This window comes from Enhydra lutris, unplaced genomic scaffold, assembly GCF_002288905.1.
Source record: "Enhydra lutris kenyoni isolate GAN:26980312 unplaced genomic scaffold, ASM228890v2 scaffoldscaffold9, whole genome shotgun sequence".
In the NCBI taxonomy this organism is placed as follows: Eukaryota; Metazoa; Chordata; class Mammalia; order Carnivora; family Mustelidae; genus Enhydra; species Enhydra lutris.
The window spans coordinates 11,239,474-11,253,536 of NW_019154093.1; the positions used below are offsets into that span (position 1 = coordinate 11,239,474).

General features: G+C 53.6%; 1 protein-coding gene across 2 annotated transcripts in view; it reads right to left on the bottom strand.

Annotated features, from left to right (window-relative positions):
• LOC111143065 (regulating synaptic membrane exocytosis 3) overlaps positions 1-13,470 on the bottom strand; it is a 38,578-nt gene extending 25,108 nt beyond the window's left edge. Inside the window, exon 1 of one of the 2 annotated variants that reach the window (XM_022496513.1) lies at positions 13,379-13,470. The gene's annotated coding sequence lies outside the window, so the exon portion shown is untranslated. Of the gene's footprint in view, positions 1-9,320; positions 9,360-13,378 lie in introns of those variants that run through there. The other variant, XM_022496515.1, reaches the window with a different exon arrangement.
• Between the last annotated feature and the right edge of the window lie 593 nt (positions 13,471-14,063).

Here is a 14,063-nt window from a genome sequence, read left to right on the forward strand (position 1 = left end):
AGAGGTGGGGTGGGCAGGCCCAAATCTGTGTCCCCAACTCCAAGGACTCAGGACACTGAAGGGCAAGAGAGACCCAGAGCTGGTTGAACCCTGTGTCCTGCTCAGACCAAGGTTGCGGAGGGCAGGGCTTGTCCTCCCTGCTTGGACTAGGTGCTGCTGGAGGCAGGGCCATGCCTTCGTTCCTCAGCCTGGGCTGCCATGGGTCTTCTCTCAGCCACGGTGCTCCTGAGGACATGGCCATGTGTCTTTCCCTCAGAACTGGAGATAGAGAGGAACCACACAGCCTTTGGACAGCTCAGTTTTGTGAGATCAGTCACAAAGCAGAATGAATTGCTCCTGCACGACAGCTTCCTGTAGCTCCCCATTTCCTTCAGGATAAAGTAAAAACCCCTCACGCCGAGGCCCGTAAGCCCAGTGGCCCAACTCATCCCCTGCTCTTGCCCCTCATCTGTGTTTCAGCTGCACTTGCCTCGTTCCTATTCTTCAAAAGTGCTCTGTGTCTCCCGTCTGCCTGGAATGCTCTTCTCTAGCCTTCCTACCCTGCATTTGTCTGCCGTACCCCCTTTGCCTGGCTGATCCCTTCTCTTTGCTCAGTCCCAGATGTAATGTCATTTTCTAGGAATCTTCCCAGCCAAAGTGAGTCCCCCTGTCATGCTCTCCCAAACTCTGCACTGGCCCTGCCTATTATGTGAACTGTGTCCCCCTCCCGCCCCCCAAAAAAGATATGTTGAGGTTGAACCTACAGTACCATAGAATATGACCTTGTCTGGAAGAAGGTCATTGCAGATGTGATCAGTGAAGTTGAAGTCATGCTGGCGTAGGTTGGGCCCTAATCCAAGATGACTGGTGTCTTTAAAAGAATACAGCTATGTGAAGACAGAGACACACAGGAAGAATGCCATGGGACAATGGAGGCAGAGTCTGGAGTGAGGAGCAACAGATTAAAGAATGCCGGGGATTAGCAGCTGTCACCAGAATCGAGGTGAGAGCCATGGAAGAGCATCTCCCTCAGAAGGAACCAATCCTGCCAACACCTTGACCTTGGACCTTTAGCCTCCAGAACTATGAGAGAATTAAGTTTCTGTTGTTTTAGGCAAGCCAGTTTGTGGTACTTTGTTACAGCTGCCCTAGGAAACTCATATGTTGCTATTCCTAATTTGTTCAGTGCCTGTCTCCCACACCCCAGCCCCTGGCTGTGAGCTGCCTAAAAATAGACACCATGTCTTCTTCACCAGGAACCTCTAGGGCCTGGCATAGGTCTGGCCCACAGTAGGGCTCTGTAAAAATGTGTTGAATGAATGAATCATGATCTCGAACAAATATTAAATTGACAGTATTTGCAGTTGGATAGTAGAATTGTGAGTCATTTTATTTTCTTCATATGACATACTGTGTTTTTCTAAGTTCCCACTTGAGAGACTATATTGATCTTATCATAAAGAAAAACTAAAATACTTATTTTTCTTTTCAAAACATACGTTAAAACAACAGTCATTTCCATCACTATGTGTTTTACGAAGAGGAAGAAGTTCTGCTATCTGCTTGATAACTACTTTTTCATGGACTAAGTGATTCCTCCTTGTCTTGCTAGAGCGTTTTCTGGAGTCAGATCCCCAGAGCTTGAGCTCTGGGGGTCTTGGGAGGAATAGATTCCCGGTGGGAGGGGTCCAGGCAAAGTACGCACGCTTCTCAACGCTCCACCCCTTCTCACAGCTCATGGGATCCAACCAGATGTGGCACCTGTCACCTGGTGGGGGCTGCCAGACTTGGTACTTGTGAACACACCAGCCCTGGCTAAGGCCATTCCCAAACAGAAGCAAAATCCTACCCTTCGTGAATGTACCCTCAAACTTGAATATTCACACAAATCACTTGGGCATCTTGTTGAAATGCGGACCTCAATCCCATACATCCCAGGGGGAACTTGAAAGTCTGCATTTCTAACAAGGTCTAAGGTGATAACCCATGTTGCTGGTCTATGGGCCACCCAAGGCACTGAAAGTTAAAGATTAAATATTCTGGTTATTCTGCAAGAGTGAAAGCTCTGGGATGGGGAGACCAGAAATGGCACACTGGGAAGTGCACTGCAGAGTATCTCAAAAGACAGGTGGGATTTGGAGAGGTAGAGCTGGCAGGAAGGAGATGGGAACTACCTGGGAAGGTCCAGAGAGAAAGTGCTATGTTTGGAGGACGGTGAATAGAGAGCAGTGAATAGAGAGCAGTGCAGCTGGAACAGGACATAAATACAATTGTGGGAGGGAGGGCTAGAAAGGTAGGCTGGGAACAGCCAATGAAGGGCTCTGAATGCAGGGCTTCCTAAGAAGATTGGCTTTAATCCCGTAGGGATTGAAATCTGACATGACTTAGATGTCTGTTTTACAGAGATCAATCTGACACTGAGTGCAGACTCAGAAGAAGGTCTGACAGAAGGAAGAAGAGTCAAAAGGCAGATAAGAAGGCTGCACTGCTTCAGATAATGCAGACGGGAAAAGGAAAGGGGTGCCCAGGAGTCATGCGAAGGCTTGGGGGTTGCCTAGATGGGATACTGTTGGGATGAGGGAAAAAAAACAGAATCCAAAGTGATTTACAGGAAGGGTGGAGACTGAGAAGCACCATCAGCAAAGCTTGAGGTCCCAGAGGAAAACGTTGGCTTAAGGGGAAGATGAGTCCCATCTTAGATGTGATGAGTCTGACATAATGTTGCAACTCCTACATAGAGGCACTGGGCAGGTAAGCAGATTCAGTGGAGCCCAGGAGAGCAATGTGAGTGGGCAGGATTTGGATGTGTACCCTGAAGGGAAAAGTGAGGTACAGAAAAGAAAGAGAATGCCTAGAGGGGAGTACAGAGTGAGCAAAGGGTGAGAGGTAAAATCCAGAGCTAAGGGCAGGAGGAAAATAGAATCCACTAAAGAAGGGAGAATCAGCAGGAAGGTCAGAGAAGATACCGTGAGTATACAGACGGCCAACCTGGAGGCCCTACCGTATTGTGACATCAAAACCAAGGAAAGGCCTGTCCAGCCAAGGCTGTAGGATGGCAAGGGAAGCCCAGGCTTGAAAAAGAGCACTGCTTGCATGGAAAGCAGGATTTGAATTGGTGGCAAAGAGGGCTGGATTCCCAGGAGTAGGTCTGGGCTTCAGCAAGATCCCAACGAGCTTGGTTCCCAAGCACTTATTCCAGATCAACCCTAGCACAGGAAGGCTGATTGCTTAGCCTGCAAACACACATACCTGACATGTGCACACCCCAGAACCTACCAAACCCCCAGGGCAGAGCAGAGAAGCGGGGAGAAGAGGTCTTTGGAGCAACACCTTATGACCGGGAAGCACATAATTTATCATCCAACTACGACTCTTGAGAGTGAGCAGAGAGGCTACCAACAATCACACCACAGGTGTGCATTAAAACGGTCCCAGGCAAACCCAGCCCTGCCGTTACCCTCGTCCTGGGGGATACTGATCTCCTCCAAAATGTCCATTTGCTCCCGTTTCCCCTTTCTGGATGGGGTGGCGGAATTGAGCCACAGGCGGTAGGAACAGGCAACCTCATACTCCGAGGCAGCCCCCGACCCTCCCCACAAACACCCCCCACCCAGGATGTTGGTGGATAGGGAGATCGGCTCCCCCCCTCTCAGCAGCACCATGGACAGCGACCGACCCAGCCTGCTCCGCATCCGCTGGCCCCTGCCTCAATAGCGGTGAGGCTCGATCAATATTTCATGGGGGAAGGGGCTCGGATTACCAGCCCCGCGCCTAGCCAGAAGGCGCCGCCCGCTCCCACCCCTTCCCCCCCCCACCCCATCCTGGGGACCCTCCCCAGGAACCCAGCACACCCACCGCCCTGAGGCGCACTCCGCATTCCCGGCACACCGCTCTGCCCCCGGACCTTTCCGGGGGCACAAAGACCCGCGCGCACGCCACACAGCTTCCCGTGGCCACTCAGACGCACCACGCAGCCAGACGCGCGCTGTACAAAGACGGCGACTACACAAAACAACAGGCACACACCACACCCAGCAGCAAGCCACCTAGACACACAGCACACACACAATATGTCTCGCAGACACACACCGCGTGGAGAGGAGTGCACCGCAGACCCCCTTGCACCTCACACAGACATCCTGGCGCACATACACAAACTCACCTGCTGCACAAAAACTCCCTCACAGAGAAGCTCAGACACACATATCACACACTGTGTGTGCGCATACACGCAGCATGCCTTCACAGAGTCCTTCAGACATATCGCCCAGAGCTACTTCATCACACACACACACAAACTTTCTCTCTCTCTCTCTCTCACACACACACACACACACACACAGTATGCCTTCACAGAGACCCTCAGACATTCACTAGGGATACAGAAGCACATGCCTCACACTACCCAGGACCCACACCCTCCTGGAGCCCAGGTCTGCCCTCCTGCTGTGGACATGGGATTGAGGAAGAGACAGGCAGGACTTCCATCCCTCCTGCCTGGCCCTGGTGTTGATTCCCGAGGATACATTCTTTGTGTACTCTGAGGCCTCTTGGGGCAGGGTGGGAGTTGTGGCCCAATACCCCAGGGCAGACAGACAGCAGCTCAAAGAGGTGAGAGGGAGGAAGCAGGGAAAGGGGGACCTTTGAGACCTTAAAGCCTCCCCAGCTTTGCTGTCCCCAGGCCCCAAGCTCTGGGGCTTGCAGCCCCTGGGATGGCCTTGCCCTCACCTGCAGCTCCCACAGCTTCTGTGCTCCGTGGGACTCTCACCTTCTGGGAGGCCTGAGGTTTGTGTTGTGCATGGGAACCAAGAGAACTGAGGAGTCTACAGCTCCTGCTTCCCCCAGGAGTGCCCAAGTGCCGCCTCAAAGATGAAAGGACATGCTATCCCCATCTAGACACCCCAGCTCCAAAAGCCTCCCTCTCCAGCAGGGGAGGGACAGGCAGCACAAATTCTCCTGTCTGCAGAATAATCATGGCAGGATTTTCTGAAAGAAACCCAAGACAGGGCCTGAGGTGAGGAGAGGGAAGCAGGCTGGCAGAGCGGGAAGAGACCCCAGATTTTCCAGGCAGGTGGAAGGGAGCTTCAAGATTACTTAGGCCAATAGGCCATGTCTCTGACATCCCCATACCACTTCCCAATTTTGCATTATGCACATGACACTGTGTGCCCCCTCAACAATTTCTGCCAAATCTCCATACTCTTTTACAGTTCCTTAACTATGATCTTAAAATTGATACTTTTAACTTACATGCATTTACTGTAAATAGAAACTTTGTGTTACTATTATAAATGCAAAGGCTATTATTGCTTTCAATAAATAGAAAATGATGGTAAAATAAATACAGTAAAAGCAAACTGTATTATTAAATTTTAGCTACACGGAGTTGCCAATCAAGACCTCTTTGTTAAAAAGGGAAGGGTAGCAGTGTTGGAAAGTTGTTAAAGACACACTGGCACTTTCTCCCTGGGACAACCTTGGACTTGACAGAGTTGAAAGGGAACCGACTTTCTCACTACGTGAGCCAGTGCTATATAATGACAGGTCCACGACCCACTGAAAGTCACCTCAGGTCCTGCTGAAAGTGCTACTTCTCACTGTGGGAAGCTCTAAACTTGCCCGCCTCCTGTAGGAGCTTGGACACAGTGGCTAGCTCAAGCCTCGGTACCACAGCCTCGGTACCATGATCCATTCTGATAATAACAATCCTTAGAAATTGCTCGATTCTCTCCTACTTACAAATTGTCCCTATAGCCACTCTAGTATGAGCTGCACAGCAGGAATTATCATCCCCATTTCTGAATGAGAAAACAGAGGCTCTGAAAGATTAAGAGATTTGTTCTGAGTCACATAGCCACACAAGGTAGATCCTCAACTCCCACCCCCCTTTTCTACTCTCCCTGCCTCCATCTGTCCCATCATTGGGAGCCCTTATTCTAGGCTGACCCCTTCCTGGGCAGGGGGTAGTAGAGGGAGAATGGTAACCTTGCATCTGCCTATGAGGCTCTCACAATCCCAAAGGCAAACAGGCAAGTGAGTAAGTAGAGTTTTATTCTGGAGTCACACTGCTGTGGGTCCCTAGCCGAATAATGGCACCTCTCTGAACTTCAGTTTCCTTGTCTGTAAAATGGGGATAATAATAGTACCTATCTTACAGGGTGTCAGGATTCAATGAAATAATGCTTATGCATAGAGTCTGGCACAAAGTGAGGACTGAAAAATGTTTATTACTAGGGAAGTAAAACGAATAGAATTAATTCAGGTTAAAAAAAAAAAGGCTGCAGGGGGTGGGCAGGCATGACAGTGTTCTTCACTGAAGAGAGGAAATGAGTTCCGTCTTAGCGAATGAATATGATTTTGGTAGGGAGAACTATCCTGTCTGCTCATGCCCTCCTCTTCCTTCTCTGCCCACTCCAAAGAGAAGTGAGAAAATTTAGGGTCTCATCTTCCTACCTTTCTGCTCTGGGCTTTGAGTGACAACTGGTAGGCTCTTCAGAGTCTGCCCTGGGCCTTGCTGGCCCAGGAAAAGACTCCCCTTTAAGTCACAACGCCTGGGCTGTTTTCTCCAGGTGCTATCCAGATGGAAGGTTGGGGGCCGGGTCCACCCCAGCACTCTCAGAATTCTAGCAGATGTCTTCTAACGTACTTGCTCAGACAACAAAGATGCTCCCCACCACCACCTTTCTCCAACCCGGTCAAGAGCAACGTCTGGCTGTCTGACTTGGAGAGCCTTCCCAGCAGGCTGGAGTTGATTGAACCTGGGTGGGCACCTGACCCACTCAGAGCCAATCAGAGCCTCTCATACAAGTTTGGACTTGGATCGGCCAAACCCCGGGTTCTCTGAATATGGCCCAGAAGGAAGGACACCATTCAGCAACTGTAGGGTGCCCAGGGTCTGGTAAAGCAGAGAAAACCCAGCCTGTGGAGAAAGAAAGATAAAGGCAGCTAGCAAGGTGCAGAGAATGGCCACTTCCATTTCTCCTGACCTACAGGTCCTGCCTCCCAGAAGCTACCGATTTTTCTGCCCCTCCGTTCTCAGGAATCTCTTGTGTCCTGGTAATAAACCTTCTTTTTTTTTTTTTTTTAAGATTTTATTTATTTATTTGACAGAGATCACAAGTAGGCAGAGAGGCAGGCAGAGAAAGAGAGAAGGAAGCAGGCACCCCGCTAAGCAGAGAGCCTGATGTGGGGTTCGATCCCAGGACCCTGGGATCATGACCTGAGCTGAAGGCAGAGGCTCTAACCCACTGAGCCACCCAGACGCCCTTGAACTCTTCTTTATTACTGAAGCTGGCTGGAGTGGGTTTATATATACAAGCAAAGACCTAATTAAGAAAGGGGAGAAGCTGGGAACTAGAGGCATAAAGAGGAACAATCTCGGGAGGAAAAAAAAAAATCAGTGTGTCTGCACTGGATGAGCTCTGCGAACAGAAGATAAGGAAGTGGAGATGTAGACTCCGTACAGATGTGGCCAAAGAAGGGCAAATTAACACTGTCCAGGAAGGGCCAGAAGGGTCCTCAGAGGCCTCACAGCAAAGGTGATAGCTGAGCCAGTTTGGAAAAGTGAAGGACATTTTCCAGGGAGACGAAGCAGGGGTGGGGGAGGCCTTACAGGCGGCGGGAACAGCAAGTGCAGAGGCACAGAGGCACCAAACAGCCTGATGTGTTAGAGGAACTGCCAGAAGTTCAATATGGGGGGGGGGGGGGGGGGGGGGGGGGCGGGGAGAGCAGGGAAGATGAAGCTGGAGAGGCGTCCATCCGGTGAAGATCACAAAGGCTTTGAATTCCATGCTAAGAAGCTGAGGCCTTTCTTGTCAGCAATAGGGAGCTATTGAAGTATTTTAAGTAGTGGGGGGTGACAGGGTCAGTTCTGTGCTTTAGAAAGATGGTTCTGGGGCCATACAAAGAAAGGACTGGAGAAGGCAGGCCTGAAGGCAGGGAGGCTGGTTAAGAGGCTGCAGCAATGAGTCATCTGTTCCTTTCATCCACTGACCAGCTCACTGTGTACCTACTGTGTGCTGGGGCTAGGCAAAACAGGATTTCTGACCCCACGGGGTTCACAGGCCAGCAAGAAAGAGAAACAAGGAAGAAGCAATTCAAGTACGATGAGTGCCATGAAGACTAACGAGGTCCTATGGAGCTGGGGGCAGGGGCGGCAGTGTTTAGTTTCTGGTTTTTAGGCTTCACCAGGGAAATGATGCTGGAGCCGGTATCTCTCTGAAAGCTAAGTAGGAGTTAACAAGGCACAGGAGGAGGAGTGCATTCCGGGATGGAGGGACATGTGTGAAAGTCCTGCTGCTGAGGGAGAGGGAGAATGGTACCAGATGAGAGAAAAAGGTAGGCAAGGACCAGATCACACAGGGCCTCGGAGACTGCGTCAGAGTCTGGCTTTGGTTCCAAGAAGACTTGGAAGGGTCTTACACAGGGAGATGATACAATCAAACGTTTATCTTTCGAAGATCGCGCTGGCTGCGGTGTGAAAAATGAAATAATGCAGGGCAAGAACAGAAACAGGAGGAGCCGACTCCAGGAGGCTGTCCCTGCGGTCCAGGCTGGGAGCTGACGGTGGCCTGGAAAGGGGCGGAGGGCAGGGAGAGAGATACAGAGAGCTAACACGACTTGCTGAGGACGGCTGTGGGATGTGGGGGTGAGGGAGAGGGAGGTGTCCAGGAGAACTTCCAGCTTTCCAGCTTGAGCAAGTGGGTGGATGGTGGCAGCAGAGACGAGCTGGAGATGCTGGAGGCAGAGCAGGTGCCGGCAGGCGGAGCTGGGGACCTGGGGACCTGGGTTTGGACCCCAGATTGTGAGACATCTGAATGTGGCCCAGGAAACAGTTAGACCTGCAGGGCCTGAGCCCAGGAGAGACAGAGACTACTGGGGTCCAGAGAATAATGAGATTACCCGGCAGTGGAGGAAGAGTGGGCAGTTTAAAGAGAGGACGGGGGAGGGGACCAACTGGGAGGGGGGAATCCTGGTGGCAGCAGGGCCTGGAGGCAGAGTGACCAGAAGCTCTGAACTTGAGCAATTAGAACCATGAAATCTAAAGGTTCATTCCCTCAGCCCCAGGAGGCCTCAGGCTTTGGCTCTACCTCCTGGCCAAGCCTCCAGCCTCAGCACAGACACTTTCCCTCCCTCTCCCCCAGCACCTCTTCCTACTCTGAAGATACAGCTCAGGGAGCCCCTCCTCCTAGGGGAGACTTCCCCAAGTCCCAGCATGCACTCTGCTGTCCAACAACCTAAGTCTGAATCCCAGTTCTGCTACTTGAGGGCTGTGTGACTTGGGCCAAGAAATTTAACCTCACTTCTGTCATCTATATAACGGAAATAATAATTGTACCTACCTCCTAGGATCTGTTGGACGGTGAGTATGTAAAGTACTTCGCGGAGAACCTAGCACACAGTAAGCACTAAATAAATGTTACTATTATTAACATCCCGCCCACCTTGGGACAGTTAGTCATGCCCTCCACCTTGTACCTCCTCCACTTGGGAACTATTTGCAGGTCTGTGTCTCTCCCTGCCTCTTCCTACCCCTACCCAATTTGTGGGGCTACATAATATGCAGGGCCCAGTGCTAAATGAAAATGTGGGACCCTTGTTCAAAATGAGGAATTTCAAGTGGTGACAGCAGAAGGAATTTCAATGGTGACAGCAGAACACTAAACAGAGCGTGAGGTCCTGCTAACACAGGGCTCCTGCAGCCACAGACTGGTGACACCAGCCCTGTCCCCGCCCCCACCCAGCCCTCGGGCCTGGCCTGGAGGAGGTGTCAGCCCCAGGCGACAGAGCAGAAATGCCAACAGACATCAAGATAGGGTTTTGTAATTTCCATCTGGAATTTCATTTTGTCCTTCCCATAGAAATAAGACCAACTCTGTTTTACAGTTGACAACCCAGTCTACAGATGGGGTGGGCCTTGCCAGAAGTCACCCGCCTGGAGAACTACAGAGCTGGGATGTGAACATAGGCCAGACTGGTGCCAGACCGCTGCCTCTTGCCCTCTGGCTCCCTGGGGAGGTAGGGAGAATCTGGACCCAAGGGGTGAACTTTGTCAACAAGGCCCAGATAGAGGGAGCTGGAGGGACCGGCCCCGCCCTCCTGGGGCGAGCCACATAAACAACCAGCTCCCTAGGCACCAGGGCTGCTACCCAGGGAAGGGGGCGCGAAAGGGCAAAAGGTCACTCCCAAGAAGGCTCTGCCATGGCCATAGACCCGAGCCCCTGCTCTCTGGAAATGAAACCCTGCCTTCTTGTCTTAAAGCCCTTTAGGGGCTGCCTTTGGCCTCAGGAGAACTCCTAAGCCTTTATTTAGTACCCTACTGACCAGGAAGGTCTGGCCTCTGCCACTGCACACTCTCTACCCTCTCTCCTCCACTGCTGCCCTCCCCCTCCAGCCCCTCCCACCATCACCCAGGCCTGAGCGCACACTGCTCCCTCTCCTAATCCCTGCTTCTTTGCCTCCTCAACTCTAGGCTCCCTGAATCCTTCCTTTCAGCACAGCGACACGGGTGTCATTAGCTGTCCTGGGCCATCCCAGGCTAGAATGGGGCTGGAATGCAGGCTCCATGGGGCCGGGGCCATGTGGCTCACAGAGCTTGGTGCATCCGGATGTCTGAAGGCATCCCCCTTACAACAGAGGCAGGAGGGTCCCGCACTCCTTCTCCCCTTCTCTCCATTCCCCCCCTCTTCCTCTTTTTCTTGTTCAGGTACCTTGAGCCCAAGGTGGGAGAAGCCCAAACTTGCAAAGGGAAGAGATGGGGGAGGGAGCAGTGTACATCCAGTCACTGCATCTGATCCCCCAGTACCTTCCTGATGGGGGTGGAGCAGTAGGAGTGTAAATTATGCCTGTTTTCCAGAGGAGTCTGAGACCAGTTGCCTGAAGTGGCACCAGAGCCTGGAACTGGAGAATTCAGGATTTGAATCCAGGTCTGCCTGATGCTCACATACCTGGTGTCCTCTCTGCCCCTGAACTTCTGGCCAGGGAGCAATCGTTTCTCACCTGTGCCTTCAGTTCACACACACCCAGAGCAGCTCAGCTCCTCTGTCAGGTCAGCAAAACCCTAGTGCAGAAGGCAGCCCCGTGGTCAGTGAGAGGCCCGTGTAGAAAGCATCCCACCCCTGCGTCAACAAAATGCCAGCGTAGGAGAAATACAGCCCCCCCCCCCCCAAGCACTGGTCAGCCGAACACTAAGGGGAGACACCCCCATTGTCAGCAAAGTGCTGCACCCCGAGTCAGCAAAAAGCCAGTGCAAGAGACACTTCCCCACCCCTCTCTGCCCAGGGTCCAAGATGTGGGCTGGGGTACATGGAGTCCTCCAAGGTAGAGCTCTTGGGGTGCGGTAGGGGGAAGCAATGGGGCTAGGGCTGCAGCTGCCTGGGGGAGGAGGCTGCAGCTGGGGAGCCAGCAGACTCGGGTGAGAGTTCTCACATGGCACTAATGAAATCAACCACCAGCCTGCCCCCCCCTCCCCAGGGACCCTCCAGGCTCCAGCTGATGCAATGCCCAGGCCAGATAATTGTTTTCTTCCCTCCTTAAAGGGCCAGCTGCTGTGGCAGCTGTGGATGTCACCCAGACCCCTGAGAGACCCCACAGAGCTTAGCACCTGGTTAGGGATACGGGGAGCCCAGAAAGTAGCAGCTTGGCCCCAAGCTCTGCAGAGGAAAATCCAATTAATGTCCAAGACCAGAAATGTCTGAGCAAGGAGGGAGGGAGACAGGAGAGTTAAGGCAGAGACTGTGCCTGGCCCACAACCATATGCCCCCGGGGAAGGGAACCTGGTCACTGGCTGTGTCCTCAGCACCTGGCTTCTGCCTGCCTGTCCCATCAAGTCCTTGGCAGGGGGGCTGCTGGTGAGTTCAGCAGTGCCAGGCGCTGTGCAAAGCAGCTCAGATCCACCATTTCAATCACTCCTCCCCGCAGAACTGGAAGGTGGGTCTATTTTACTGAAGGAGGCTCCTAGAGGGGAAGTGATTCCCTCAATAGAACACACCCAGAAAGTGGCAGAGCCTGGGTTTGAAGTCAAGTTTGCCTGACTCTGGGCTTCATTCCCTGCAGAGCGTTGAGTAGGTGTTGAACCCCAGGGCTGGAGGTCCCTAAGCCTGGCAGCCCCAGTGCTGAGGGCAGGAGGGGGTTCTGTGGGCCCTAAACAGGTTCAGAAGGGCACAGTGCTTGGTTTAAGCACAGATTTCATGGTCCCCTTCCCCAATTCCAGCCCCCACACCCCCAACCAGAGAATGTCCCATTAGGCTACCCACATGCCCCCAGGGACAGTTGGCAGCTGCCTGATTACAGACTAATTGGTGGCTGGCAGCAACTGTGGGGGGGGGGGCAGGGGCTGGCTAGTTAACCCCTTGATAACCAGGTCTAGCCCAGAAGGGCCCTCTCCCTGCCACTTCAGGCCCCAAACCCAAGGACCCTAGACTTAAAAAGGCATCATAGGCAGAGGACAGGACCAAAGGGGCATCAGTCTTCCTCTCCACACCCAGACAAGACCCTTGGGGCTAGGGGTGGACACCGACATTCACCCAGGCTCCCCAGACCCAAAGAGGCAGTGCCAGCCAGCACCCCTTGTTCTCTGGCCTTGGATATGGCATTGCCTACTCCATTTAAGACCACAGGAGCTATGGGCTTTCCCTGGGTTTACAGGCCCAGGATACTGGGAAGAAACCCACTTCTCTGGGCTTTGTTGTCCAGAGAAGGTGATGTGGGTATGGGCGCAGGCAGCATGGAGGTCAGCCAGTAAAGCTACACTCCCCCTGAATGAAAGGGTGTCCAGGTTCCCCAGTAAGAGTCCTGCCAAGCCTCCATGAACCCTGGACTCCCCACCGTGGATTGACCAGTTGCCTTTCCCAGCTTCCTGAAAGCCCCCTCTGCCTACCCTAGGACTAGAGTGAGTACTTTTATTTCATGGCTCCCCTTTTATTTCATGGGCTTGGCAGGGGGGTGTCCTCTGGGCATCACAATGGTGTTTCATTGGGAGGAAAGAGTGCCTGCTTCTCAACCAGGGCACAGGCAGGAGGGAGAAAGCAGGCTGCCTTCCAGCTCCCTTTCCAGGAGAGATTTTAAGCACTTTCCAAAAATGCCATGCGAGGCAATGCTGTTGAAGACCAGGGCCCCAGGTGCTCTGAGAATCAGCAAAGAACTCAAGACTCTGGGGTCCCCTACCCCATTTTCCAGGCTTCCGCAAACACCCCACGTTCCCCTCTCATACCTTAGCCCCCAACCCTGAGCCATCACATACGCTCTGCTCATCCTCTGAGACCCCACCCCCCCAACCCTGCAAGCTCACATCCCTACGTGGCGCCTCACGGCCGGAACCCCCTCCCCCCCGGTGGTCCCCCAGACCTCCGCAGCCCCCTCCCCACGTCCACTCCCAGGCGAGCAAGGCCTACTGACTTACCCGGAGGTGGGGCCAGGGTCCAGACAGGGAGGGGTCTCCGCTGGGCGAGGCGGCTCCACAAGGCGGGGCAGGTGCTGCCCCGGGACCCCGCCCCGCGGACCCGGCGGTGGGCGCGGCCCGGTCCTAGGCGGGCGGCGGACTCCGAGGGGGTAGGGGCGCGGGGCGGGGAGGGGCGGCGAAAGAGGCTCACGGGGGCATCGCCCGCCACCGGGCCGGGCAGCTCCGCTCCGCCCGGCTGCGCTGCTGGCTCCGCAGCCGCCACGGTTCTCAGCCGCCGCCGGGTGCAAAGCCCAAGCCCCAGCAGGCGGGAGGCGAAGAGGGAGGCGGGGCCTGGTGGGGGCGGGGCCTAGGCCAGGCGGGTGGGGCCACTGGAGGGGCGGGGCCACTGGGGGTAGGGCCTCTGGTGGTGGGCGGACCTAGGAGAATGGGGAGAGTCTGGGTTTGCCTGGTTGTAGGGGACCCAGGCTAACAAGACCCCGAAGGGTTGGGGTCTAGAGAACGCCTCAAGCCTCTCCACATCCCTAGGACACTCTTGCCTCATGGCTGCTTCCCCCTCCGCTACCATTTTTATCTGTACTTTTTCATCCTTCCTCCTCTTAGGGGCACCTCGCAGGACATCACTGACACCAGGTACTCCATCCTGGACCAGATCCAAGAAAATCAAATGGTGGGAGATAGGGGAAAT